Source organism: Lissotriton helveticus, chromosome 11, assembly GCF_964261635.1.
Source record: "Lissotriton helveticus chromosome 11, aLisHel1.1, whole genome shotgun sequence".
NCBI lineage: Eukaryota > Metazoa > Chordata > Amphibia > Caudata > Salamandridae > Lissotriton > Lissotriton helveticus.
In genome coordinates this window covers 980,962,010-980,969,510 of record NC_136072.1, presented here as the reverse complement: position 1 = coordinate 980,969,510, position 7,501 = coordinate 980,962,010, and the positions used below count along the sequence as shown (strand labels likewise).

Genomic DNA, 7,501 nt, shown 5'->3' with positions numbered 1-7,501 from the left:
GACCTGAAGGCCCATAGGAATGAATGTCAATTACCGAATCGGTAAATACCGATTCAGTAAAATAGGCAAAGGGTCATGGGTGGCAGGGTGTCACTTTGACACCCTGTTGCACCCCTGAATAATGCTAGTGTGCACATGTGGCACACATACATGCCCTAAGGGCATGCATGTCTGCCACATGGCACAGTTGAAAATGCACAAATTTGCATTTTAAAAGGTATTCGTTATTTACCACCAACTAATAGTTGGTGGTAAATAACGAATCCTTAAAGCAAAGGAGCACTCTTTAAAGTGCTTCCTACTTGTCATTTACCGATTCAATACCGATTCGGTATTTAACGAATCGGTAAATTTGCCACCTACATCAGAAATGCCTATTACCAGACGGTAACGGCCGATTTCGGCTGTTACCGACCGGTAATAGCCTTCCTACATCTGGCCGTATGTTTTTTTAACTTAGTGACATGCCGTTTGAAATAAAATGGACTTGAATGACGTATTGACACTTAATTTTATTAAGTTAAAACACATACTTCACCCCACAGGAATCCAGGACACCATGCAAGACAATATTAAAGATATGCAAAAATAAAAGTAGTCAGTGAAAACAAGCAACGTTGCTATATGTTTTCAGGTTCAGCATTTTCTGTAATTCGCCTCTAATAGCATTTTTATGGCAAGCTTTTTCTTCATGGATCTGTTGTTTGGAGATTGCCAGCTGTTGGGCTTGTACGCAGGTTTCATAAACTCTGAAAATTGATAAGAGCATAGATAAATAACTTGCTTCTATTAGATGGCCTGCCAAAAACAAAAATCAACAAATGTATTTACAGCCAGCATGATAAGATAGTATAGGATTTTGGGTTCATGAGTGAACTGTAGGTGCAAGAGGAGCACATGCACAATTAAGTCATTTATAGGATTATAGATAACAAAAGAAAATATCTCCCTCTGAACTTAATGAGTGAAAGGTCATAATGTGGCAGTTGCTACACAAGCATTGGCAATGCCAATAGGTCTCTCCAATGCAAGAGCTATTGACTTTTACAATATGTTTTAGCAATGTTGAACACCAGGGTGTCTGATGTTCGGCATGCTAAAGGTTAGTAGAGTAAAGGAGAGGGTGTTGGAATGGAATGTCAAAGTGCAGTGGAGTAGAGTGTTATGGAAGAGTTAAGTGTCATGGAGAGGAGTAGAGTAGAGGTCAGTGTTGTGGAGTGTCGTGGAGTGGATGGACATATAGTTGAGTTGAGCATAGTGTCAGAGCTCAGTAGAGTTTCATAGAGTGGAGGGGCATAGAGTGTCGTGGAGTGATGTAGAGAGTATTTTATAGAGTGGAGTAGAGTGTTGTAGAGTAGAGTGGCATACAGAGGAGTAGCGTGTCAGAGTGGAGTCGATTGCCATAGAATAGAGTGGAGTAGAGTGGCAAAGAGGAAATTGCTTAGCGTCATAGAATTACACTGAGAAGAGTGTTGTGGAGTAGCATAGAGTAGAGTGTCAGTGGTGCAGAGTGTAATGAGGTAGAACATCACAAAGTGCAGTGTCTGAGAGTGGCATGGAGTGAAGTGGCATAAAATACAGTGGTGCAGAGTAGATTGGCATATAGTGCATTGATTTTGAGTAAAGTTGTGTAGAGTGCTTTGCCGTAGTGTAGAGTGCAGTGGCATAGAGTAGAGCGGTGCAGAGTAAATTGCAGTGGCGTAAAATGCAATGGCATAGAGTGGGGTGATTCAGAGTCGAGTAGTGGCGATGATTGAAGTGGCATAGAGCCGAGTGGTGCACGGAGGAGTGCAGTGGCGTAGAGTGCAGTCATGCAGAGTCAAGTTCCAGAGAACAGGTTTGTAGAGTACAAGATCTATGAGTGCAGTCACAGAGTAGAATGTTGTAGAATATAGTGGCATAAAGTGCAGTAGTTCAAAGCAGTTGGCGTAGATGCAGTGGTGTAAGGAGCACGGACAGTAGAGTGATGTAGAAAGCAGTGGTGTACAGTGCAGTGGTTTAAAGTACAGTGACATAGCGTAGATAGCGATGGTGTAGATTGCAGTAGGGTGGCGCAGATACAGTGGCATAGAGTGCAATGCAGTTGAGTGATTTGGTGCAGAGTAGATTGGCGTAGAGTGCTTTGGTTGTAAGTAAAGTGGTGTAGAGTGCTTTGGCATACGAGTGCAGTGTTGTAGAGTAGGGTTACAGAGTGAAGTGGCGCAGAGTAGGGTGCAGTGCAGTGGCGAAGAGTGCAGTGGTGCATAGTAGAGTAATATGGAGTAGAGTGCAGTGGCATAGAGTGGAGTGGTATAGAGTAGAGAGGAGAAATGCAGAGAAGAGTGCAATGATGCAGTTTGGAGTGGATTGGCATAGTGTGAAGTAGTACAGAGTAGAGTACAGTGGCATGGAGTGGTGCAGAGTAGGGTGGGGTAACGTGGAGAATGCATATGTTAGAGTACTGCCATTACAGACGACACATATTCAATTTAAATTACAATTACATTTGCACTCACATACAGTTTCACTGATAAACATATACAGAGCACAAACAATGTGTGGAAATGTAATCACCCATTGTGTTAATATGATTGTCAGCACAGTTCAATTTTCGTGTATAAAAAAAAAAAAAAAAAAGAACGAACATCATACAGCGTTCCTCAAAGAAACCCCAGTAGCCCGGATGATTGTCATAAATCCTCTCACTTTGAAGTCACAGAAAAAATAAATAAACACTAAGATCCCTGGAAGACACAGCCTGGCACTTGACCTCTGTAGACTACACAGCAAATGTGACAATATAAGAACAAGATTTAAGGGCCTGTGTACAGAAAGCGAGTTTGTGCAAGAATACACACATTAAACAGGGTTTGGGCAACTGGCGGGACAAACTCTAGCTGGCCAGTCTAAAGCAAATAAAGCCAGCAAATGTGAGTTAGAAACCACAAAGCCAATGGTAAGCAACGGGCAGAATGCATTCCAAGGTCAACTTTCTGAATGTCCAAGATGTCTCAAGCAAAGCAGGCAGCGGTGCTGTCTGGTAGACAGCGACATAATGTCCATAGGGTAATGTGCTCTTTCATTTTTGTTCTGTTTGCAAGTGAAGAGGAAAGTGGAGACTCTTACCTCTGCCCATATGATGCCATAGTTTTACATGGTAGCATTTTTAGACACGGCCTCGCTGAATTTTGAACTATAGAGCTCATAGCAGAAAAGAAGAAAGACGGGCTAAAGTACATAAGTAGAAAAGCGAAACCCAATAAAATGCTTTTCCAGAACCAGCAATTGAGGTCAACAAATGACACCTGTGCATACAGAGGATAAACAGTCCCAGCCTCAAGATATGGCTTCTTCAAGATGAGCACCGAGTGAGATTTGATATTAAACTGTCCTTGCATCACGCCTGCCTAGAAAAAAAGGAACTGCTCTGGAACTGGTATTATATGGCAAATAGAAGCCTTCATACAGCTTATATGTCACGGTCTACCAGGCATATTTTGATATAAAGCTGGGAACACAGTGTACCATCACTGCCGTTCCTTCTAACACAGATTTAAGTCCTTTTCATGAGACCAGGAAAGACTTGCTCCTTTGGAAACAAGTGATTGGAAGAGTGGAGAGGGAGAGAGGAGAGAGGAGAGAGTGGAGAGGGAGAGAGGAGAGAGTGGAGAGTGAGAGAGTGAGAGAGTGAGAGAGTGAGAGAGTGAGAGAAAAAAATACAAAACGGCAAAGATGGAATCCTTTTACAATCTGATTTGCTAGGGGATAACATACGCCAAGCGGTTTTAAGGCTCAAAACAAACATACCATTTATATTACTTTTTTATGCAAACAATACAATAACTTTCACCTGAATGATTGTTGCTAGCTGATCCTTGTGCAATGCTCTGTACAGAACTGGGGCACTTGGTACACAGGAGGGCCATTTGAACCCTTCAGCCGGTGCTGCAGATCAGTCTGCATATAACAACACATCGAATTATCATACACGTCATTATGTATACATAGTGTAAAAAAATAAAAAGCAGTGGTTGTGGATGGAGATTTGACATATATACGGATTATGAGAACAAAATCAGACGGTAAGCATCAAAAATATATATTAGCATTAATCTATCCTTTAACCAGTTTCCTTTTTCAGGAATCACGGTTTCTCAAACATAAACTATTAGTATTACAGGAATACTATCAGAGTCTAAGAGAACAAATATGGTAAGAGTGAAAAATGAAGCAAGTCACCTTATATACTGTAAATGAATCACTATATATTTTAGAGAATGCTGCATTTGTTTCCTCGAATATATCAAAACCAGGTTTCACTACAAATTCAAAACTGCCAACTAATTTTCGTGTATGCCTTTTAACTGTGCTACCATTCAGTAAAGTTTTAAAAGACATCACATTGGTAAACGCAAAGCTGCTCATCATCTATGCAAGTGAGAGGTGGAATACAAAGCGTCAGAGTAGAATGTTGTAGAATATAGTGGGGTAAAGTGCAGTAGTTCAAAGCAGATGGCGTAGATGCAGTGGTGTAAGGAGCACTGACAGTAGAGTGATATAGAAAGCAGTTGTGTACAGTGCAGTGGTTTAAAGTACAGTGATATAGCGTAGACAGCGGTGGTCTGGTTTTAAATGATCAGTCTCACTCACCTTTTAAGTAGTTATTCTCACCTTCTAAGCTTCTCACTTCTGCTTGTATTAATACAGGTTTCTTGTGCTCTCGCCGCAGGCTCCAATCTTCTTCCTTCCTCCTTTGATACTCCTCTGGTACTGAACAGTATATGTATCACTGGAGTTTGATGTGTCTTGGAGGGCCGTTTTCCTCTATAACCAACCCCCCATGTGGTGAACAGTGACAAAGCCAAAAGGCTGGTGATCAATGCCAGACCTTTTGGCTTTGCCATTGCTTGTTTAATATTTTAAATTGTTCAAACCCAGTCATGTCACTTTGTGGCATAGAAGAGACCATCGTAAGGGAGTAGCATCACCGTAGGAGAGTGATTCCAAGTTTCGTTACTATGCAAGGGGAGGCCTACAATTTAGTGATCGAGTGGCCCAAGGGAAGAGATCTGGGGTAGTGGGCCAATTTGGGGTCACTTTTAGTAGCTATTTGCACTGTCTGGATAAGAGTGCATGCTGCTGTTTGCCAGGGGTCCAAGTGAGAATTGGGCTGGGCAAGTGAGTCCTGAACAAACAGTTCTGATGATCGTAGTATATAAAATGTTGAAGTTACCCCCACAGTGCATGGACTATCGTCGTATTAATGTACCAGGCCTGGATTGCAATGTGCAAACACTTTGAAAGGTATAGGAGTAGGGAAAAATAGTGACGAAGAAGAAAGGAAGCACACAGGTGGAAACCATGATAGATATATGCAAGAAGGAAAAACAAAAGGGGAAATAAGGATAGAGAAGTATGAAGGAAAAGATAAATATGTTAGAAAAAGAATGTGAAGAGAACTGGGAAAGCTGAGATTAGGAGTGCAAAAATGGGCTAGAATATAGTGAGAATAAAAAGTGTGAAGAGGAGTAAAGAAAGAGAAGACAGGGAAAAACGATAAAGGAGAGCGGAAGGGAAACCTGGGAAGGAGAATAATGAAATGCAGCTAGAGAGGGTAAAGCCAAACAAAAGAAAAATTGCAGACAGAGCAGAGAGTGAAGGGAGAATAGTAGAAAAGCTCAACAGTGAGACAGATAGTAACCATGCAGTCACGAGTTTTGGCATGCGCACACCATTCCGTGATTCTAGTTAAATCACTAAACTCGGTGCCTACCAAAAATAATATGGAGTGATGTATTTGTGTCTATTACCCATGCGTAGCGCTCCAATACCTTTTGGTCAAGGTCGCGCAAAATGTTTGTGGACATTGCTGAATTTCAGACGCATAGTGTTGCCCTAATCTCGGCGAAAAGTGTGAACATACGCTGCACAGAGCATGATCTGATTCACGATTATACTGTCTGGCAGCCGCATAATGCAGGCTTTTCTTGTATTCAAATTAACCTTAGTTTATGTAACGCTAGAAATAGTGTGCTCATTTTCAAAATATTCCTATTAACATTGCACGTATATTTCGGAGCAGCCTCCCATGTGCCCATGTGCTTAAAGTACGATCGTTTTCTCCTTAACCTGAATTGTTACCTCGTCCATAAAACCAGAGGGCAAAGGTCAACTCTGTACTGAACTCCCTGTTGTTTTCACCCATGAATGACTCGCTGCACTGGTACAAAGGTTACAATGCAAATACAAGACGGACCTTGCATTAATATCCCACCCCGCTTCGCACCATAACTAGGCCTTGTAAGTATTCACCAGCTGGGAGGCTTGGACTCCCGTGTTTCCTCCACTGGCAGACCAAACATTTTCTTACCGGACATCTTGGAATCTGCCGCACCTTTGGCGCCTCATTCTTCAGCCGGCATGATTGCAGTCTCCCGCCATTGAAAGCGAAGTTGAGGAAGAAGCCCATAGTGTAAAGGTGGGAAGCCATAAAAAACACTCTACTAAAAACAAATACGGACAAGGTTCAGCAATGCAGCTCCCTTCCACGCTCCTGCTAACACACATACACGGCATCGGTAATCAATAGTAGGTGGCTCCGCACGGCAGCACTTAATTTCCCCTCGCCTCGCTGGTCTTTCTTGCTTTAAGACCCACTTCCGGTTGAGGCTAACTTCCGGTTTGAAGAACTTGAAATTGAAAGAGGACAAAAGTAGTCCCCCTCACCCCCCGCCCCCCGCCCCCCTTAATGTTTAGCTCAGCTTCATCGATACCTCCAAATTGTGGCAATGCACAAGTGTCCGATCCCATAAACACACAATTCTAATTTGTTTTCAGAATTAAGTTGGCTCTTTTTTCTGCTTGTAAAAAAAACTTTAATTCCCCAACTTTATGAGAATTTGGTTCTCACAAATACTCAATAGTGTTAGAGTCACAAAAATTGAGATCGTGCTGGCAGCATCGACGAAGGAAACATTAGACATTCTCCTGCATGCCAATAAACATGGTTCTGGAGGGAGACGTCTGATTTTTTAAGCCAATGCCTCTCCTTCAATAGACATGTACGTGTGAAATACATTCTCCCAATTTTTTCTTTTTAAATCACCCTCTTTCGTCTTCTAAAATGTTGTAATGTATGCATTCTTCCTTCACTAATTTGCCATTGTAATGCCAAAAGAAATAGACAGGACCATCAATCAAGCTTTAAAAAATACAACGTTTATTTAGGAAGAGAAGATTTAGCATTTCTAAATAAACTATTATTCACCAACAAATGATACTTGCCATGAATGAAAGCACAGGAACAACATATTCCTAACAATGTATTCTTCAACTAGTGTACAATAATTTGCATAAAAAAGAAAATATTGCACCAAGCCTAAAACAAGCCTACCTATCTTTATAGACTTCATGTAATAAAGGGATGCCTCTTTTATTATCTCCATTCCAAATATGTTTTACAACTGGTGCTGCATTATATATGAGGCACATTTTCCTGAATTGCTCTAAGCGCACCTTAACC

General features: G+C 41.5%; 1 long non-coding RNA gene across 1 annotated transcript; it reads right to left on the bottom strand.

Moving 5' to 3' along the window:
- Positions 1 to 492: 492 nt before the first annotated feature.
- LOC144792357 (uncharacterized) lies at positions 493 to 6,653 on the bottom strand. The gene is made up of 3 exons (XR_013602543.1): positions 6,350 to 6,653; positions 3,830 to 3,936; positions 493 to 749 (listed from the first exon to the last, which is right to left on the bottom strand). It is a non-coding gene; the product is annotated as an uncharacterized LOC144792357 (long non-coding RNA).
- Between the last annotated feature and the right edge of the window lie 848 nt (positions 6,654 to 7,501).